We start from the raw sequence: 19006 nt of genomic DNA on the forward strand, positions 1-19006 counted from the left end.
AAGGGATGTGGCCATTTAAAGATAAGTGGCCACATACATGGAGATAACAATGTTGGAGCCTTTTTAAAGACTCGGAAATGGGTTACACAAGTTTTCAGTCTTTACAAAGGTTAGGAAAGGGGGAAGAAAATGCAGGGAAGAGCAAAAGGTTAGACAACACAATGTGATAACATGAAATGGAGTTTGCGGGCAATGGCATAATGGTACTGCCCAAATACCTTATTTAATGGTTGGCAAAGTTGACATTCTGCTTCATGAGGTGGGTTCAAGTTCAATCAAGGAGGCTTGCCATGTTTGGCACTCTGGGGCACCCTCCCCAGAAGATGTTAGTACATTATTGATTGTGCATTATGCCTGCCAGAAGATGACAGCCAAACAGAATGCTGTCTACTGTACCTGCAGGCCCTGAGAATTGAGGCAGGTGAAGGTGTCACACTTTAAGAAGTCTGGCAAGGTACAACTAACTAACAGTACCATGTACCAATTAAATAGCACAAGCTGCAAAGTGTAGCCTGTCAATCTGTTCCACATTTATTTCATGCCCATGCCATGCCCTCATAGAGTCATAGGAGTCGATTTTAGTTCAGGTGCGGGGAATTGGCGGTTTCCCCGAATTTAGTGATTCCGACATGATTGTAAATGGGTCTGTGAGATTGATGCAAATTTAACACAATTGGCCAATTGATTTCCAGCGTGTGGGAAGCCTTGGCAATTGAGTATTTCCAGTCAGAAAGTTGCAGAATATGATGTCATAATTGCTGCTGCTTTTAAGGCCCACAGCAAGCCTTGCTTCCTCTGCAGGCTTCCAACCTTCAACATTAAGATGGCACAGGAGCCTGCAGGAGGAACGGCCAGCGGGAGGGCCAGATCTGCACCCAAATTTGATGAGGCTTCACTACAGGCATTACTGGATGGTGCTAGGGCCCACAGGGAGGTCCTCTTCCCTTCTTCAGGGAGGAAGAGGCCTCCCAGCCAGACCAAGGCTGTGTGGCTACAGGTGGCAGGCCAAGTCAACTCCTTGGGGCTTACACAAAGAACGTGGTTGCAGTGCAGGAAAAGATTCCATGACCTTCTTCGCACTGGAAAAGTAAGTACTGTATGATGTTTCCATCACCCTCAATCTGATTGCCTTTCCTCACCAGCACTCAGCTTTAGCAATCTCTTCCTGCACATCCCACTAGACACTCACATCCATGCACCCTTACCCATTCCCTCTCTCACTATGCTCACAGTCACAGAATTATGCCACCATGCAGCCCTCACACTCCCTCTCACTCTGATGCTTTGAACACAACTGACAACACACAGGGAGGGCCCTTGGTATTGCAACCTCACTCCATCTTTGTCTCCTTCTAAGTATCTATGCTATGCAATCTCTGCACTCACTCCTTCATTCTCACTCAACCTCCACTTGTCTCCCTCATTGCAGGAAAAGAGAGCTCACAACAGGAGAGAGCGAGCCAGGACAGGAGGAGGGCTGCCCTCATTAGCCCAGCTCACCCCCTGGGAGGAAGGCATCCTGGAGTTTGCTGGGGCTGACCGAGATGTGGACATTGGGGAAGGACAGGCAGGAGCATCCCCGCAAGCTGGTGACAGAATAGTTTTCCATCTCTCTCATTGGCATTGCATGAGTCACTGATAATGATTCTGAAGCTACATCATATGGACTTATGATCATCTGCAAAATGCAATGTGCATGTAACCTTGGCATCACATCTCTAACCTTTTCCTTGAGTCCCCTATAGGACCATCGAGAGCCCCCGTCCCCACTGTGCAGGAGGAAGAGCCTGAGATTCCAGACTCCTCAGAGGAATCTGCAACCTCTGAGGGCGCAGCGTCATCAGAAATAAGCGCTCCCAGCACCAGTGCAGACACTCACACCTCGGTGGGACCATCAGGACATAGAGTAGAGTTGTCACCTGGTGTATCACAGCTCACAAGTGAGCATCAGCAGATTGTGGAGACAGGGACAGCAGTGGAGAGTCCTCGTTGGAGGGCGCAGGACTCTGCCAGCTCGGCTCAGCAGCATGTCGACCCTCTGCCTCTGGGTCCATCTGTAAGATCAGAGGTGATGGATCTCCAGGCACAGATGCAGAAGTCTCTGGTAGGTTTTGTCTCTAGGGTCGCTGCGAGTGTGGAGCGAATGGAGGAGTCTATTGTGAACATGAGCAGAGCCTTTGTGGAGTCATTGGCGCATGAACGCATCAACACGGAAAGGATGGCTACCTACGTGGAAATGATTGCCGCCTCCGTGGTAAGGCTGGCTACGGTAGAGGAGAGGAGGGCTATGGCCATAGAGGAGGTTAGTCACCAGGGTATGGAAAACATGGTGCATGTTCAGAATAGAATGACATCTCTTGAGGAGCGATGGACATCTATTGAACAGAGAAACCAGACCTTCATGGAAGTCTTTCTGAGTAGGACTGCCATTGCAGATACGGGTCCCCATGTCCCCCCTGATGTGCAGCAAGCTGCTCTCAAGCCACTTGCAGGCACTGAGGGGGACCTGACTCATGAGAGGGAGGCTGGTGGCAGACCTCAAGGAAGTGGGAGCTCCTCTCCAAGCGCTCACACTTCCATGCCACTGCAGAGCCCTCGGTCAGAGCCCCGCCGGAGTACACACCCAACGGAGATAGAGATCTCAACCCCTGCACAGCCGCAGGAGCAGCAGACTGCTGGTGAGCCCTCACAGGCTCGCCATCCTAGAGGATGCCCGCCAAAGGTGTCGAGACAGAAGCAGCAGGAAAGTGAGCAAGGGGCCTCCACATCTGCTGAAGCCACAGGGGAACCACTACGTAGGAGCACGTGTAAGAGGAAAATAAACCACAAATAGTCACAAGGGTAGTCACTTGGGTGAAATGCCATCAGTTGTGTGTTTTTCATAAAAATTCTGATGGCAACTTCTGCAGTTGTGGCATGTGTCATTTCGCGAATGGGGCTGGAGGTCCTCTAATTCAAAGAGGGGAAGGAAAAAAAGGCCTCCCATGTTTCTGGTAGGTGCCTCAGTTGAGGAAGCGCTGAGTGAGGGTGGCGAGAGGGGTCTCGCAGGAGGTCACACTGGAGATGGGTGTCAGGCTCCAAACTTCCACAGCTGTGGTTAGGCCTTCTAAAAGTTCCCCCAGACCTGAGGCAACAAAGTCCTGCCACCTGCAAATGATGACTGATCAAATATCCTCTTTAATGTTGGACCTGTAGCTGATAGTCAGCAAGCCAATAGTGTTCACACCAGGTTTCACAGGCGTGATCCCCACCAGGCGTGTTTTACGTGGGAAAAGGGTTAATCAGGCAAGGGCCTGTTCAAATGGGATTATAAAGGCCAATCAGTGCTGCTTAAGGGCCCTAAAGACCAGTCCCGCCTGCTGCAAGCGAGACTGATTCTGGTCAATCAGACACACCTAGGTTAAAATGGTGTGGAGGCAGGAACCAGGCGGGGGGGTCGCGACCCCCAGGTTTTGCGATTTGAACCCCCCCACATGCCTAAAAGCCCGCCTCACGGCCCAATGAAAATCGAGACCATAGAGTCATAATGGCACAGAAGGAGGCCATTCGGCCCATCAAGTCTGTGCCAGCTCTCTGTAGAGCAATCCAGTCAGTCTTATTCCCCCGCTCTATCCCCCTAGCCCTGCAAGTTTATTTCCATCATGTGCCTATCCAGTCTCCCCTTGGAAACATTGAGTGTCTCCACTTCCACCACCTCCGTCGGCAGCAAGTTTCAGGTCCTCACCACTTGCTGCATAATTTCTTTCCCCTCACATCCCTCCTATATCTGTTGCCCAAAACCTTAAATCTGTGTCCCCTAGTCCTTGTACCATCAACTAGTGGGAACAGCCTCCCCCCATCTAGCCTATCCAAACTTGTCATAATCTTGTACACCTCTATCAAATCACCCCTCAACCTCCTTTGCTCTAATGAAAACAAATCCAGCTTCTCCAAGCTGTCCTTGTAGCTAAGATCCCCCATCCCCGGAACCATTCTGGTAAATCTCCTCTGCACCCTCTCAAGTGCCTTCACATCCTTCCTAAAGTGTGGTGACCAGAACTGGACGTAATACTCCAGTTGTGGTCTAACCAGCGCTTTATAAAGGTTCAGCATAACTTCTCTACTTTTGTACTCAATACCTCTATTTATGAAGCCCAAGACCCCATATGCTTTGCTAACCACTCTCTCAATACGTCCCACCACCTTCAGGGACCTATGCACATTAACTCCCAGGTCCCTCTGTCCCTGCACACTTTTTAAAACTGTGCCATTAAGTGTATATTGCCTCTCCCTGTTCCTTCTGCCAAAATGCATCACCTCACACTTCTCTGTATTAAATTCCATCTGCCACTTGTCTGCCCATTCTCCTAGCCTTTCTATGTCCTGTTGCAGTCAATTGGTATCATCCTCACTGTTTGCCACACCCCCAAGTTTGGTGTCATCAGCAAATTTAGAAATTCTACTCTGTATTCCAATATCCAGGTCATTTATATATATCAGAAAAAGCAGTGGCCCCAGCACTGACCCTTGGGGGACACCACTGTCTACCATCCTCCAGTCTGAAAAACAGTCATTTACCACAACTCACTGTTTTCTGTCCTTAAGCCAATTCCTTATCCAAGCTGCCACTGACCCACTTATTCCATGAGCCTCAATTTTGTTAACCAGCCTTCTATTTGGTACTTTGTCAAACGCCCTCCGAAAATCCATGTAGACAACATCCATTGCATTCCCTTCATCAATCCTTCCTGTTACTTCATCAAAAAATTCAATTAGATTAGTCAAACACGATCTGCCTTTTACAAATCCGTGTTGGCTCTCCTTAATTAGCTTAAACCTCTCCAAGTGCCCGCTAATTTTTTCCTTGATTATTGTTTCTAAAACTTTACCCACCACTGATGTTAAACTGACCGGCCTGTAGTTACTAGGATTGTCCTTACACCTTTTCTTGAACAATGGTGTCACATTTGCCACTCTCCAATCCTCAGGCACCTCCCCCGCACCTAGGGAAGATTGGAAAATTATGGCAAGCCCTTCCGCTATCTCCTCCCCCAATTCTCTTAGCAACCTGGGAGCAAGCCATCTGGACCAGGCGACTTATCCCCTCTAAGCACACACAGCCTTTTTAGTACATCCTGTCTATCAATTTTCACCCCTTCCATTGCTTCTACCTTTTCCACTTCTACCAATATTTTGTCAGCATCCACCTCCTTAGTAAACACTGATACAAAGTACTCATTGAGTATTCTAGCCTTGCCCTGTGCCTCTAAGCATATATCACCTTCTTTGTCTCTAATAGGCCCCACCCCGCCTCTTACTACCTGCTTACTGTTTACATGCTGGTAGAAGATTTTTGGGTTTCCTTTTCTGCCATTCTACTCTCATATTCTCTCTTTGCCAATCTTATTTTCATCTTCACTCCCGCTCTCAACTTATTGTATTTGGTCTGGTTTTCCTTTGAAGAATTCACCTGACATTCATCATACACCCTCTTTTTTTGTTTCATCATCTTCTCTATCTCCCTCGTCATCCAAGGAGCCCTTGCTTTGGTTCCCTTACCCTTCCCTCTTGTTGGAATATATAACCTTACAGCTCCTTCAATGCATATCCTGCCTACCCTTACCATAGGAGGGTACACAGTCAAGATGCAACATACAAATGGAAGCCTTGCCAAATTCACAGCTTCCAACGGGTTTAGGTTGAGCACATGGCAACCACCAGTACTTTGGGAAATGTACCAGAGTGGTGAAATTGGGTAGCCATACCATGCTATGTGCTGGCTATGCTGACCAATGTATCAGTCATCTTGTTGATCATATGTGGGCAACAGAGTATCTGATATTGGAGTTCTAGCAGAAAACAATAGGCTTAACAATTGAGAGAAGTGGTGATCTTGCCAAATATTGGTATTGCTAATCAATCCTATGTTGCAAGTTGACTGCAAGTGTCTGCTACAGATGATAAAGCTCTGCCCTGCTTACATGTAGCAAGCGAAGGCAATTGTCCTGGATTATTGGCCAGGTCTGAAAACCAGTCTAGAGCCTGCTGATGTCACTGGAATGCCTTCTTTCATACCATCTCAACCAAGAAATAATATATTTGAGGTACTTTAAAAACAAACTTAAGGAGTATAAAATGACTGCTTTCATGAAAAATTAATATTCATCAAAAATTAAAATAAATGGAACAATGGGGGGTGGGGGGTAGGGGTACGGTAGCATACTGGTTACAATACTGGTGTGGCAAAACCACCAATGATCTTCTGTACAAATGCATAACTGTCTTTAACCCAATGCTACAGCATCTGTGTTTGTTGGCTGAGTGTAAATAAGCTTTCTGCAAAAGCCCTGAAACAACGTGATGACGTCATCACGTTGGTCACGTGATGCCCCGAACGGCGGGAAACGTGATGACGTGATGACGTCAGAGAGTGGGAGGTTCTAAGCCCAGACCTCGTGTAACGAGCTGCTGAAAAGACCTGTTTGCTGTTGCTCCTGCATGTTTTTGTTTTGTTCACTTGTTTGATTAAATTCAGTTGAATTATTGAACTGACTCGACTTCAGTGCTTCAGTTAGGGATAGATCGATTCCTACATTGGTGACCCCGAAGCTTCGCGGACGATTTTCGCGGAGGAAAGTTCGAGAACAAGATGGATGTGAATGCAGCGAGTTTGAAGCTCCCTCAATTTTGGGAATGACAGGCAGCCTCCTGGTTCGTGCAAGCGGAGGCTCAGTTCCAACTTCGGAACATCGTGCTGGGTCAGACCCATTACCTTTACGTGGTCTCCGCACTGGACAGCCCAACGGCTTCCCGAATCATCAGCCTGCTGGAGAACCCAACCGTGGATGACAAGTATGAAATGCTTAAGGCGCGCCTTATGCAAATATTCGGTCTCACGAAAGCGGAGCGCGCACGATGTTTGCTCACACTCCCCGGGTTAGGCGACTCGAAGCCTTCCGAGTTGATGAGCCAAATGCTCACACTCCTCGGGTCTGAGCCACAGTGTTTTCTGTTTCGGGAACTGTTCCTGAGCCAGCTCCCTGAGCAGGTACAAGCAGCCCTCGCCAGGTCGGAGGCTACGGACGGCGTAGCGCTCGCGGCCGAAGCCGACACCATTCACGCGGTGATGCAACAGTACTGTGCCACTTCGAAGCATCCTGCCTCAAGGAACCCCGCCTCGGTGCCTCCACAGACCGGCCTCTGTTACTACCATGCCCAGTTCGGACCGAAAGCCAGATACTGCCGACCCCCATGTAGTTGCGTGCCACCGGCACCGAGAAAGCAGCAAAACCGTGCGCGAGAACGGAAGAATGACACCGAGGTCAGGTTCGCATCCACAATGACGGTTGGTGATTCCGGGAAATTGTTGTATATCACCGACTCCATTTTGGGCCGGCGGTTCTTGTGCGACACGGGCGCCCAGTGCAGCATCCTCCCCGCTTCGCCCCTCGACGTCGGGTCCGGGAGGCGTGGTACTCCGCTACAGGCCGCCAATGGCAGCGCTATCTGTACGTTTGGGATGCGGCGAATCAGGTTGTGTCTCGGCGGGCAACTCTTCCACTGGGAGTTTATAACCGCCAAAATACCACTAGCAATCCTCAGCGCTGACTTTTTCTGTGCTAATAACCTACTGGTCAACGTACGTAATCGCCGCCTGATTCACGCCGCCTCATGGGCCCCCATCCCCTGTTTTCGGGGCTCAGGCATGGCCCCCGCGCTCGCCTGCGCTGAGTCGACGCCTGACGACTTCACCCACCTGCTCAAGGAATTTCCGGAGCTCACTCGACCCACCTTCTCGGCGACGACCGCCAAACATGGTGTTGAGCACCACATCACGATGACCGGACCCCCAGTTTATGCCCGCGCTTGACGTTTGGAGGCCAGTAAACTCGAGGCCGCGAAGGCGGAATTCGCTACCATGGAGCGGTTGGGCGTCGTTCGCCGGTCCGATAGTCCCTGGTCGTCTCCACTGCATATCGTGCCAAAGCCAGGCAGTGGGTGGCGGCCCTGCGGTGATTATTGGCGCCTCAATGAGGTCACGACTCTGGACCGGTACCCGATACCGTACATCCAGGATTTTTCCGCTCATTTAGCAGGCAATTCGTTTTTTTCCAAGATCGACCTCATCCGGGGGTTCCCCCAGGTGCCCGTCCACCCCCAGGATGTCCAGAAGACGGCGGTCATTACCCCGTTTGGACTTTTTGAATTCTTACGAATGCCTTTCGGTCTCAAAAATGCGGCGCAGGCGTTCCAACGCCTCATGGATTCGGTGCTACGGGACCTCACATTCCTTTTCGTGTACCTTGATGACATCCTCGTCGCCAGCGCTTCAAAGGAGGAGCATCTACGACACCTGCGCATCCTTTTCCGTCGCCTCCAGGAGCATGGCCTTATAATTAATCCACACAAGTGTCAATTCAGACTGAGGCAGATCGATTTTCTGGGCCACCGCATCACGGCAGAAGGGGCACTGCCACTCCGGGTGAAAGTGGCAGCCATCACTGCGTTTCCACGGCCACAATCCGTCAAAGCACGGTGGCATAGTGGTTAGCACTGTTGCCTCACAGCGCCAGGGACCCGGGTTCGAATCCGGCCTCGGGCAACTGTCTGTGTGGAGTTTGCGCATTCTCCCCGTGTTTGCGTGGGTTTTCTCCAGGTGCTCCGGTTTCCTCCCACAGTCCAAAGATGTGCGGGTTAGGTTGATTGGTTATGATAAAAAATTGACCCTTAGTGTTAGGGGGATTAAATACGTGGGGTTACGGGGATAGGGTGGGATATGTGTTGGTGTAGGGGTTACGGGGATCGGGTGGGATATGTGTCGGTGCAGGCTCGATGGGCCGAAATGGCCTCTATTGGCACTGTGGGGTTTCTGTGATTCTGTGAAAGCGCTCCAAGAATTCCTCGGCATGGTAAATTTTTACCATCGATTTGTCCCCCGGGCCGCACGGCTCATGCGGCCGCTCTACGAGGCACTCCGAGGGAAGCCGGGGAAAGAACCTGTGTCTTGGACGCCGGAGATGGACTGCGCTTTTGGGGACATGAAGGAGGCCCTCGCCAACGCGACCATGTTGGCGCACCAGCTGCCTGGCGCCACCATCGCGCTCACGACGGATACGACGGACTACGCCGTCGGTGCCGTGCAAGAGCAATGGGTCGATGGGACATGGCAACCGCTGGCGTTTTTTAGTCGCCAGCTGCGTAGTAACGAACGTAGCTGCAGCACATTCAACCGGGAGCTGTTGGCGTTGTTCCTGGCCATCCGCCACTTTCGTTTTTTATTGGAAGGATGCCAATTCACAGCGTTTGTCGATCACAAGCCCCTGACGTTTGCCATGGCCAAGACGACTGAGCCATGGTCAGCCCGGCAGCAACGACAACTCACCTTCATTTCTGAGTTTACCACCGACATCCGGCACGTGGCTGGCAAGGACAACGTGGTTGCCGACTGCCTCTCACGTACGACCGTCCAGGCCGTCCAACTGGGGCTCGATTATTCGCTCATGGCAGCTGACCAAGCGACTGACCCGGAAACGCAAGCTTTCCGCTCTGATTCGTCCTGCCTGCGGCCAGCAGATGTGCCTTTCCATTTGGCTGGCACCTCCTTGCTCTGCGACGTCTCCCTGGGAGACCCACACCCGATCGTTCCGTTGTCCTGGCGCAGGAAAGTATTCGATGTAGTTCACGGACTTGCACACCCGGGCGTGCGGGCTTCACAGAAATTGTTAACGTCCAAATTCGTCTGGAGGGGAATGAGAAAAGATGTGCGTGACTGGGCCAAGACCTGCGTTGTGTGCCAGAGGGCGAAGGTACAGCACCACGTCAAAGCTCCTGTCGCCATTTTCGAGGTACCGGAGCGGCGAGTCGATCACGTTCACATCAACCTCGTGGGTCCACTACCGCCATCACAAGGGTTTACGCATCTTTTGACAATCGTCGACCGTACCACCAGGTGGCCGGAGGCCATTCCTTTAACGTCCACCACCTCCGCGGATGTCGCCCGAGCTTTTCTTTCATCCTGGGTTGCTTGTTTCGGCGTTCCATCGGACATTTCGTCGGACCGCAGGCCGCAGTTTTTGTCTGCTTTGTGGAACGCTGTGGCTTCAGGTTTGGGCACCAAGCTCCATCGGACCATGGCTTACCATCCGCAGGCCAACGGGTTATGCGAACGCTTTCACCGCTCTTTGAAGGCGTCGCTGCGGGCCACCCTCCAAGGGACCGCATGGGTGGATAAGCTGCCATGGGTGATGCTCGGGTTGCGCACAGTGCCTAAAGAGGACCTGCAGGCGTCGGCCGCTGAACTAGTTTATGGCCAGCCGCTCAGGGGGCCCGGCGACTTTCTTCCATCACCGACGCGTCCGTGGTCAGCAGCTGAACAACTGGAGGCTCACCGGGCCGCAGTGCACTCTTTCTGGCCCATTCCGACTTCACAGCATGGACTGCCCGCGTCACATGTTCCGCTGGAGCTTATGAGGGCTAAATTTGTTTTCGTCCGACAGGATGCCCACCGTAGTCCTCTCATGCCTCCATACGCAGGCCCTTTCCGAGTACTGCAGGCGGGCGCCAAGAGTTTTCTAGTGGACGTCGGAGGTAAACCCGACCACATTTCCGTGGACCGCCTCAAGGCTGCACATCCAGATCTCGAGCAGCCAGTCGAGGCAGCGCAGCCGCCACGTCGTGGCCGACCGCCCGCGAGCGCTGCGCCTGGCCCGTTGGCCCCGCAACCCAGCTCATCTCCTGCACCATCCATTCCTCTCCGGGAATATCGGAGTCGCTCCGACAGGATTGTCCGACCTCCTCTGCGATTGACCTTTGCGATTAAAGACACTTCTGGGGGGGCGCATGTGGCAAAACCACCAATGATCTTCTGTACAAATGCATAACTGTCTTTAACCCAATGCTACAGTATCTGTGTTTGTTGGCTGAGTGTAAATAAGCTTTCTGCAAAAGCCCTGAAACAACGTGATGACGTCATCACGTTGGTCATGTGATGCCCCGAACGGCGGGAAACATGATGACGTCATGACGTCAGAGAGTGGGAGGTTCTAAGCCCAGACCTCGTGTAACGAGCTGTTGAAAAGACCTGTTTGCTGTTGCTCCTGCATGTTTTTATTTTGTTCACTTGTTTGATTAAATTCAGTTGAATTATTGAACTGACTCGACTTCAGTGCTTCAGTTAGGGATAGATCGATTCCTACACTGGACTAGTAACCCAGAGGCCTGGACTAATGAACCGGAGACATGAGATCTGGAATAAAAAGCTAGTATCAGTAATGGTGACCATGAAACTACAGGATTGTCGTAAAAACCCATCTGGTTCACTAATGTCCTATAGGGAAGGAAACCTGCCGTCCTTACCTGGTCTGGTCTATATCTGACTCCAGACCCACAACAATGTGGTTGACTCTTAACTGCCCTCTGAAATGGCCAAGCAAGCCAGTTGTATCAAAACCTCTACGAAAAAGTATAATTAGAAACACCACACGGACTGCAGCGGTTCAAGAAGGCGGCTCACCACCATCTTCTCAAGGGCAATTAGGGATGGGCACTAAATGCTGGCCTTGCCAGCGAAGCCCACATCCCTTGAATGAATAAAAAAAATATATATTTAAGAGCTCCAATGTCGATGGAGCTTTCGTTGCTCCCATTCCAAATGGGTAAAGAAAGAAACGAGAGCAAACCCAGCAAAATGCCATTGAAATGTGCTACATGTTCATTTAGATATTTTTACAACAAATCTGGGGCATTAATGAGGCTTGTGCATGAAATTGGGCACAGACCTTTAAGCTCACTAAAATAGAAGAGTGATGAATTGCAGACCCAAAAGAATTTGGCACAGGGCTTGCTCCTCTAATTCAGTGCTCCCTCAGCATCAGTTGTGCACCGGCTCTCCTGGTGCATACAACAGCTGAACTGGTCTTTGAGTGTTCATTAATTTCATCCTGCATATGGACTCTAGAAATGTTACCACAACTGAGATTAGATGAAATAGGAACATAGGAAAAGGAGCAGGCCATTCAGCCCCTCGAGCCTGTTCCGCCATTCAATTAGATCACGGCTGATCTGCATCTTAACTCCAGCTTACCTGCCTTGGTTCCGTAACCCTTAGTACTCTTGCCTAACAAAAATCTATCTCAGTTTTGAAATGTTCAATTGACCCCTAGCCTCTACAGCTTTTGGGGGGGAGTGAGTTCCAGATTTCCACTGCCCTTTGTGTGAAGACGTGCTTTCTGACATCACCCTGAATGGCCGAGCTCTAATTTTGAGGCTATGTCTAGTTGTTCTGGACTCCCCCACCAGAGGAAGTAGTTTCTATCGATCTACCCTATCAACTCCTTTGATCATCTTAAACATCTCAATTAGAGCACTCCTTACTCTTCTATATTCAAGGGAGTACAAGTCTATGCAACCTGTCCTCGTAATTTAACCCTTTTAGCCCGGTATCATTCTGGCCTATATTTTCTTGGCTTATCTCATTCCTCTTTCTTGAACACTAAAGTATTTGTTATTAAGTACCAAAGAAAACTAAATACAGGAAACTTTGTGTTATCCGGAGGCTAACTGTCCAGAATGCTCGAGCCACCGGCAAAAATCAGGTGCCGTTTTCGTTAGTTTTTTTTTCTCATTGCTTTTTTCCTCAACAGTCAAGCTCTGCAAGGTCTGCTGAAGCTGTTGCTAAGCTACAGAGATGCTACAGAGATGCTTGGACTGTTTAGAAGCTGTTGCTAAGCAACAGGGTTTGTTGACAGATACAGAGCTCAGAAGCTTCCGTACCTTTCAACATTAACGCTGGAGTGTCCGGCAGTTTTGAGGGAACGGCAACAGCTCGGTCCCGTCGGTGCCGGAGAGCACAAAGTTTCCTGTAGGTGGATTCCCCACTCAGGCCTGAGTTAAAATTACAGTCGGGTCTCAATGATGTCATTGGGCCACAACATACATATGTAAAGAAGGACCCTGTTGGCTCCGGGCGGGTGTCCTTGCTGTCTGTTCAGGAGAGCAGATTAAAATTGCAGATGTTGTGATCGTGGCGTCTTTTGGACAGGTAAGAGCCAGAGTGATTTTAACTGCCCACCCGCCAGGTTTCTGCTGAGCGAGTAAGGTTAAAATCACCTCCCCATGTTTCAGTTTGTCATTCGACAAAAGAATAAGATCAGTACAAAGGGTATTGTACTGGCCGTGCTAGACGTGTTCCTATCTAGTTATCCAGCAAGTTAAACACTCTATTCAAAATAATTCTTCTGAAGCCGTTTGCTGTTTTGAAGCTTTACTTGAACAAATTTGTGAAACTGTAAACAAAGACAAAGTATGTTTTGTACATAAACTGAGTACTATACATTTGATATTACATAAGATATAAACATATTTACAACAGTAGAATAGACTAATTGTATAACTAACTAACATTTGAACTAACTTCTGTAACTATTAAATATTAACCTTTTATAAACATAGTATTATCAAAATATTACTCTGACAACATTGCTATTATGCTAAGAACCAAAGATACTCACAGATATTGCGCTTGGCCTAACATATGAAATCAGATTACACTGGATTGTAAATGGAACCTCTCATGGCAAATTCTCCATTACTCAAGTCAGGTTCTTCCTGGCAAAACTGCTTCCTGGGGTCAACAGGAAGAAAGGTAGGAAGGTCAAATGACCTCTCACGGGAAGAAAGGAACAAAGGTCAAATGACCTCACACAGCATACAAACTGTTAACACAATAACTGCCACCAGAGGGTGCTATTGCATGTAAAAATGTCCAGAATGTCACATAATGTCCATCGGTCCAGAACAGGTATAGTGTGTAGACGGTGAGTTATAGTTATTCCATGTATAACTTTTACAAGGAGTCCCCGAGTTCAAACTCACAGTAAGGGAAAATAAAACAATTTTACCTGATCCTTCTGTGCCGTATATGGGAATAGGTATCAGACTATTAGTGATACTAAAGAGCAAAATGGGACTAAACCAAATTTCTAGAGACATTGGGGGTGATCTTTGACTTCCACCCTGAATGGGCGTAAGGTCAGTGGAGCGTCCACACTGCCCACCCATTGTAACTGCGGTGAGACCCAAGATGTCTTGAGGCCTGGGCATCATTTACATGCAACTGGCAAGCTGCCCTTGCCAAACCAGTGCTCTGCAGCCACTCACTAGTTGGGGAGGATGGGTAGTCAGGCCGGCTGCTATGCAGAGCCAGCCAACAGCTGGAGCCTGGGGAGAGGGAAGCGATCCCGGGAAAAGGAGGGGTGGGGGGTTGGGGCAACACAGCCTGTAATTTTTTTTAAAAGTTAAGCATTTTTTATGCTGCTTTTTGAGCAGCCTCCAGAAGCCCCTTTAAAGACCAGTGGTTAGGCTATTCAACAAAATGGACGGAGTGTCAGTGGTGCACACTGTTCCCATTTGCAAATATGGTCTCATTTATGTCATAAGTCCCTGATCAAAAATGGCCTCCCATCTGAAATAGGTGGGCGTTCAGGCTGCCCTTCTCAGAACCTTACCTAAGATGGTGGTGGCTGGACCCAAAGTATGCGACCTTTGTGAGTGAGAGGATATGGGGTTGGAAGCTCAGCCTGAGGTTGCAACCAGTCCCATTCAGCCTGAGACAATGGCTGGGGAAAGGGATGGAATTGGTAGTAAGCATACGGAGTTAGTGGCAGGGGGCAAAAGGCAATGACTTTGGTCTTCCCAATGTTTAAGTGGAGGAAATTACAGATTCTCCAGGACTGTATTTTCGACTCGCAGTCGGACAACACAGCGGCAGTGGAAGAGTTGAGCAAGGTGGTGGAGAGGGTGAGCTGGGTGTTGTCAGCGTACACGTGAAAACTGTCCCCCGTGTCTGCAGATGATGTCAGCATGGGGCAAGAATCAGAGAGGGCCGAGGATGGATCCTTGGGTGACTCCGGAGGTAACGGTGTGGGGACAGGAAGAGATGCCATTGCTGGAAATGCGCTGGCTATGACTAGATAATTAAGAGTGGAACCAAGCGAGACCAGCCCCACTGTGCTGGACAATGGTGGAGAGGTATTGGAGGAGGATTGTGTGGTCGATCATGCTAAAGGCTGGAGAGAGGTCGAGGAGAATGAGGAAGGATAATGCATCATGGTTACAATCACAGAGGATGCCATTTGTGACTTTGGTTAGGGCCATTTCGGTACTGTGGTAGTGATGGAAACCTGGTGAGAGAGACTCAAACATGGAGTTGTGGGAAAGATAGGCATGGATTTGGGAGGTGACAACATGTTCAAGGACTTTGGCGAGCAAAGGAAGGTTAGAGATGAGGTGGTAGTTTGCAAGGTCAGAGGGGTTAAGGAACAAAGGGCGAGGTTAGGATTTATTTTATGTGGATAGTTATTTAAGTACGGAATCTCTACCAGAAACAGTGTTGATAGCAGAATTCATAATACTTTTAAAAAGGAAGTTGATAAATATTTGAAAAAGAAACATTTTAAAGAGTGTGGGGAGGGAATAGGACTAAGTTGATAGCTGTTTCAGAGAGCTGGCACAGGAGCGAGAGGCCCAAATGGCCTCCTTTTGTGCTATAGCATTCTATGATTATATTTTGACAGTAGAAAGCTCTATGGCCTAGAAATTCATTGACGCCACTTTTGGGGCGCTAAAGTGGGGCGTCCGCTAAAGTTTGCGGCCACCGCCAAATCGATGCCACTTCTCCGATATTCATTAGCTTAGCCCTACGAGTTCGGGCGAGCGCTAAAACTGCTGCTGGACGCCTCACTTTGGGCGCTAAGCCGGAGGTGGTGATCGATAGCGCCGAGGCCGGGCACAGCGCAGGTGCGGCCATCTCGTGATTGACAGCAAACACCCTGGCGCCGGCCAGCTCTTAAGGGGGAAGGGTCGACTGTGTCTGCTGCCACGCCCTGGATAGTGGAGCCCTCCAGCTAGGCCTGAACACTGCTGCTGGACCCAAATAGCGCCTGAAGACATGGAGAAGGCCCGTGAACGTGCGCAGCGCTTCTCAGAGCGTGATCTGAGTGTGCTGCTTGCTGCTGTGGAGAAGAGGCGCCATGTTTTGTACCCGGACAATGGCAAGAAGGCGACGGTCCGCGTCTACAGGAGAGCCTGGAGGCATGTCGCCAGCAAGCTGTCAGCCAACAGCGACGTCCCCAGGACCGGTGCCCAATGCCGCAAAAAGTTAAATGACCTCACACGCATTGTCAGGGTGAGTACCCTTTCCAATGACCTCCTCATCCTTGCATGTGCACCTCACATTATGGGCAAAGGGACCTGAAAGCTCTAATGGCCAGCCTTCATCCAGCAGCTATGGGACAGGCATGAGCATCAATTGCACATTCTGCACTTAACACACTGGCCAAGCTATTCCACCATGGGAGGCAGTGCACACCAGATCATGGTGACACACTGGCCAGGCTATTCCACCATGGGAGGCAGTGCACACCAGATCATGGCGACACACTGGCCAGGCTATTCCACCATGGGAGGCAGTGCACACAAGATCACGGCGACACACTGTACTTAGAGGCCGACCTTTCTCTTGCAGGCCAAGCTGGCGAATAATCGCAAGAGCCGGACTGCGACCGGGGGAGGCCGACCCCATATCCAGCCACTCACCGACCTGCAACATCGCGTGGAGCGCCTCATGGGTGGCCGGGTGATTGGGCCCGTTGCATGTGGAGATGCCGACCCTGTTCTGGGCAGCAATGGTAAGGACATCACCTTTTGCACCTCTCTCGTCCCACTTGCGCATCAGATCTACATCCTTTGCCACTGTCCGACCAATGCGCTGAATGCCACCACTCATGCATCCCGCACTGACGCCCTCTCCTCACTCTAAAGCTACTCTTGTGCCTTCCTGCTTTCAGATGGTCAAGAGGAGGTCCCTCAACTTGCCAGTGACAGACCCTCCGAGGAGGAGCAGGAGGAGGAGCAAGAGGAAGGCGGCCCATCAGGGGAACCCTCAGCCGCGGCCACCCAGGCCAATGTAGGGGACACGTCTTCCCTGGAGGGCAGCGTGGCGGAAGTGTCGAAGGGGAGGGGAGCTCCTGGGACCTGCGTGCTGCAGAAAGGCGGGAGGGGGGTGGAAGCTCGGCGGCCTTCTCCCCAGAGGGGGGATGCGTCGGAGGGGAGTCCAATTGCTGGGCCCAGCGGCCTCCAGCAATGCAGGAAGGGTCGGCCAGCTCGGCGGCCTTCTCCCCAGAGGGAGAGTCCGGCCTCCAGTCAGGAGATGCTCTTCGCCGAGGAGATGGAACGCCTCGAAGACTTGTCCGCGGACTCGGAGTGCCGGCACGCGGAGCTCATGGCGGCAGTGGCACGGTTGCCTGAGTCCATCGATTCCCTCTCTCGGAGTGTGGCCGAGTTCGGGCCCTCAGAGGCCACCAGTCGGGCGGAATACCGGGCAGATCTGTCAGCGACTGGCCAGGTGATCAGTGGTGCCGTCCAGTCACTGGCTGCTCTGATGCGGTCAGTGAACAGGTCAACACGGGCACTCACTGCTGCCACACTCGCTGTGTCAGCCAGGCATCGCCAGGGCACCCGGCGCGCTGCAGCAGCACAGCGGTCTGTCCCTCGGCAGATTGGTGCGCATGCTGCAGTGCTGGCCCGGGCGAGTGCCAGTGTCTCAGGCGACCAGCGAGCACCTGCCATCCGCCAGCTTGCCGCCATTCCTCCAGCCGCCACTGCCAGTCCCCCAGTGGAGCTGCCAGGAGCTGCTGCAGCGACTGATGCTGGCCAGCCACAGCTGCAGCAATCAACAGCCACCTGCTCGATGGCCAGACCTCGACTAGGCCGACCCCCAAGGGCATCTGCCGTCACGACATGTGCCCCTCAGGAGCCTGCCCCCAGCCTTGCAGCAGCCAATGGCCTTACTTTGAGGCGGAGCAGCAGGGCGGGCAGGGGCCACCCAAAGATGGCCAAGGCATCGCCCTAGCGGGCCAAATAGTCGAATGTGTGGCCATTTGTGTTTGTTTCTTGAGGCCGAGAATTGGATGTTTGTTTTTTGAAGGCCGATGATGTGATGTTTGTTTTTGACGAAGGCCGAGAATGACGGCCATTTTAGTTGCCCTATTTTGTTAATCCTCTCCAGGTTGTGGGAGCGAGTGATGTGTTTGAATGTTTTTTGGGGGTTTCGTCTGTTTTTGGTTTTCATGTGGGAAGGGCCCAGAGTTTGTACAATAAAGCATTTTATTTATTCACATTGTCCATGTTTGATCTTTGAAGTGTTTGTTACCTTAACCGGCTGAGGGCTTGCGGAGCGGCTGCAATCATATTCTATCATTGGCACAAGCCATTCCCTGACAGGGGGCCTAGAAGTGACGTTCAATAAGCCGCCGACGGGCGGCCCTTGGACCTTGTGCGTCCCTCCTGGGCTGGTACTCCTCGTCCTCGTCATCCTCATGCTCCTCCTGCTCCTCCTCCTGAGGTGGTGGTCCAACGTGAGGTGGCAGTGCCTGAGTCCTGCGGACAGCCAGGTTGTGCAGCATGCAGCAAACGACGACGAATTGGGAGACTCGATCCTGTGAATACTGGAGGGCTCCCCCGGAGCGATCGAGACAGCGGAACCGTTGCTTGAGCACGCCGATTGTTTGTTCTATGAGGCTCCTCGTCGCTTGATGGCTCTCGTTGTATGCCTCTTCAGCAGGGGTCGTGGGCGCGCGGAGCGGGGTCATGAGCCAGGTACACAAAGGATAGCCTTTGTCCCCGATAAGCCATCCTCTTGGGGGAGGCTGTGCCTGGAACATGTCAGCCACAGTTGTCTGTCGCAGGATAAAGGCATCGTGGCTGCTGCCTGGAAAGCGGGCATTGACAGCTAGGATGCGCTGCCTGTGGTCACACACCAGCTGTACATTGAGGGAATGGTAGCCCTTCCGGTTGCGGTACTCCTCGGCATGCTCAAGAGGCGCCCGCAAAGCCACATGCGTGCAGTCAATGGCGCCCTGCACCATGGGGAAGCCCGCTATTCTTGCAAACCCCACTGCACGCTGCTGCTGCTTGTCCAGGGTCATGGGGAAGGAGATGAATTGATGTCTCCTTCTGAAAAGGGCTTCGG

Source organism: Somniosus microcephalus, chromosome 3 (assembly GCF_052327205.1).
Source record: "Somniosus microcephalus isolate GS21.2 chromosome 3, FLI_Smic_1.0, whole genome shotgun sequence".
NCBI classification, from domain to species: domain Eukaryota; kingdom Metazoa; phylum Chordata; class Chondrichthyes; order Squaliformes; family Somniosidae; genus Somniosus; species Somniosus microcephalus.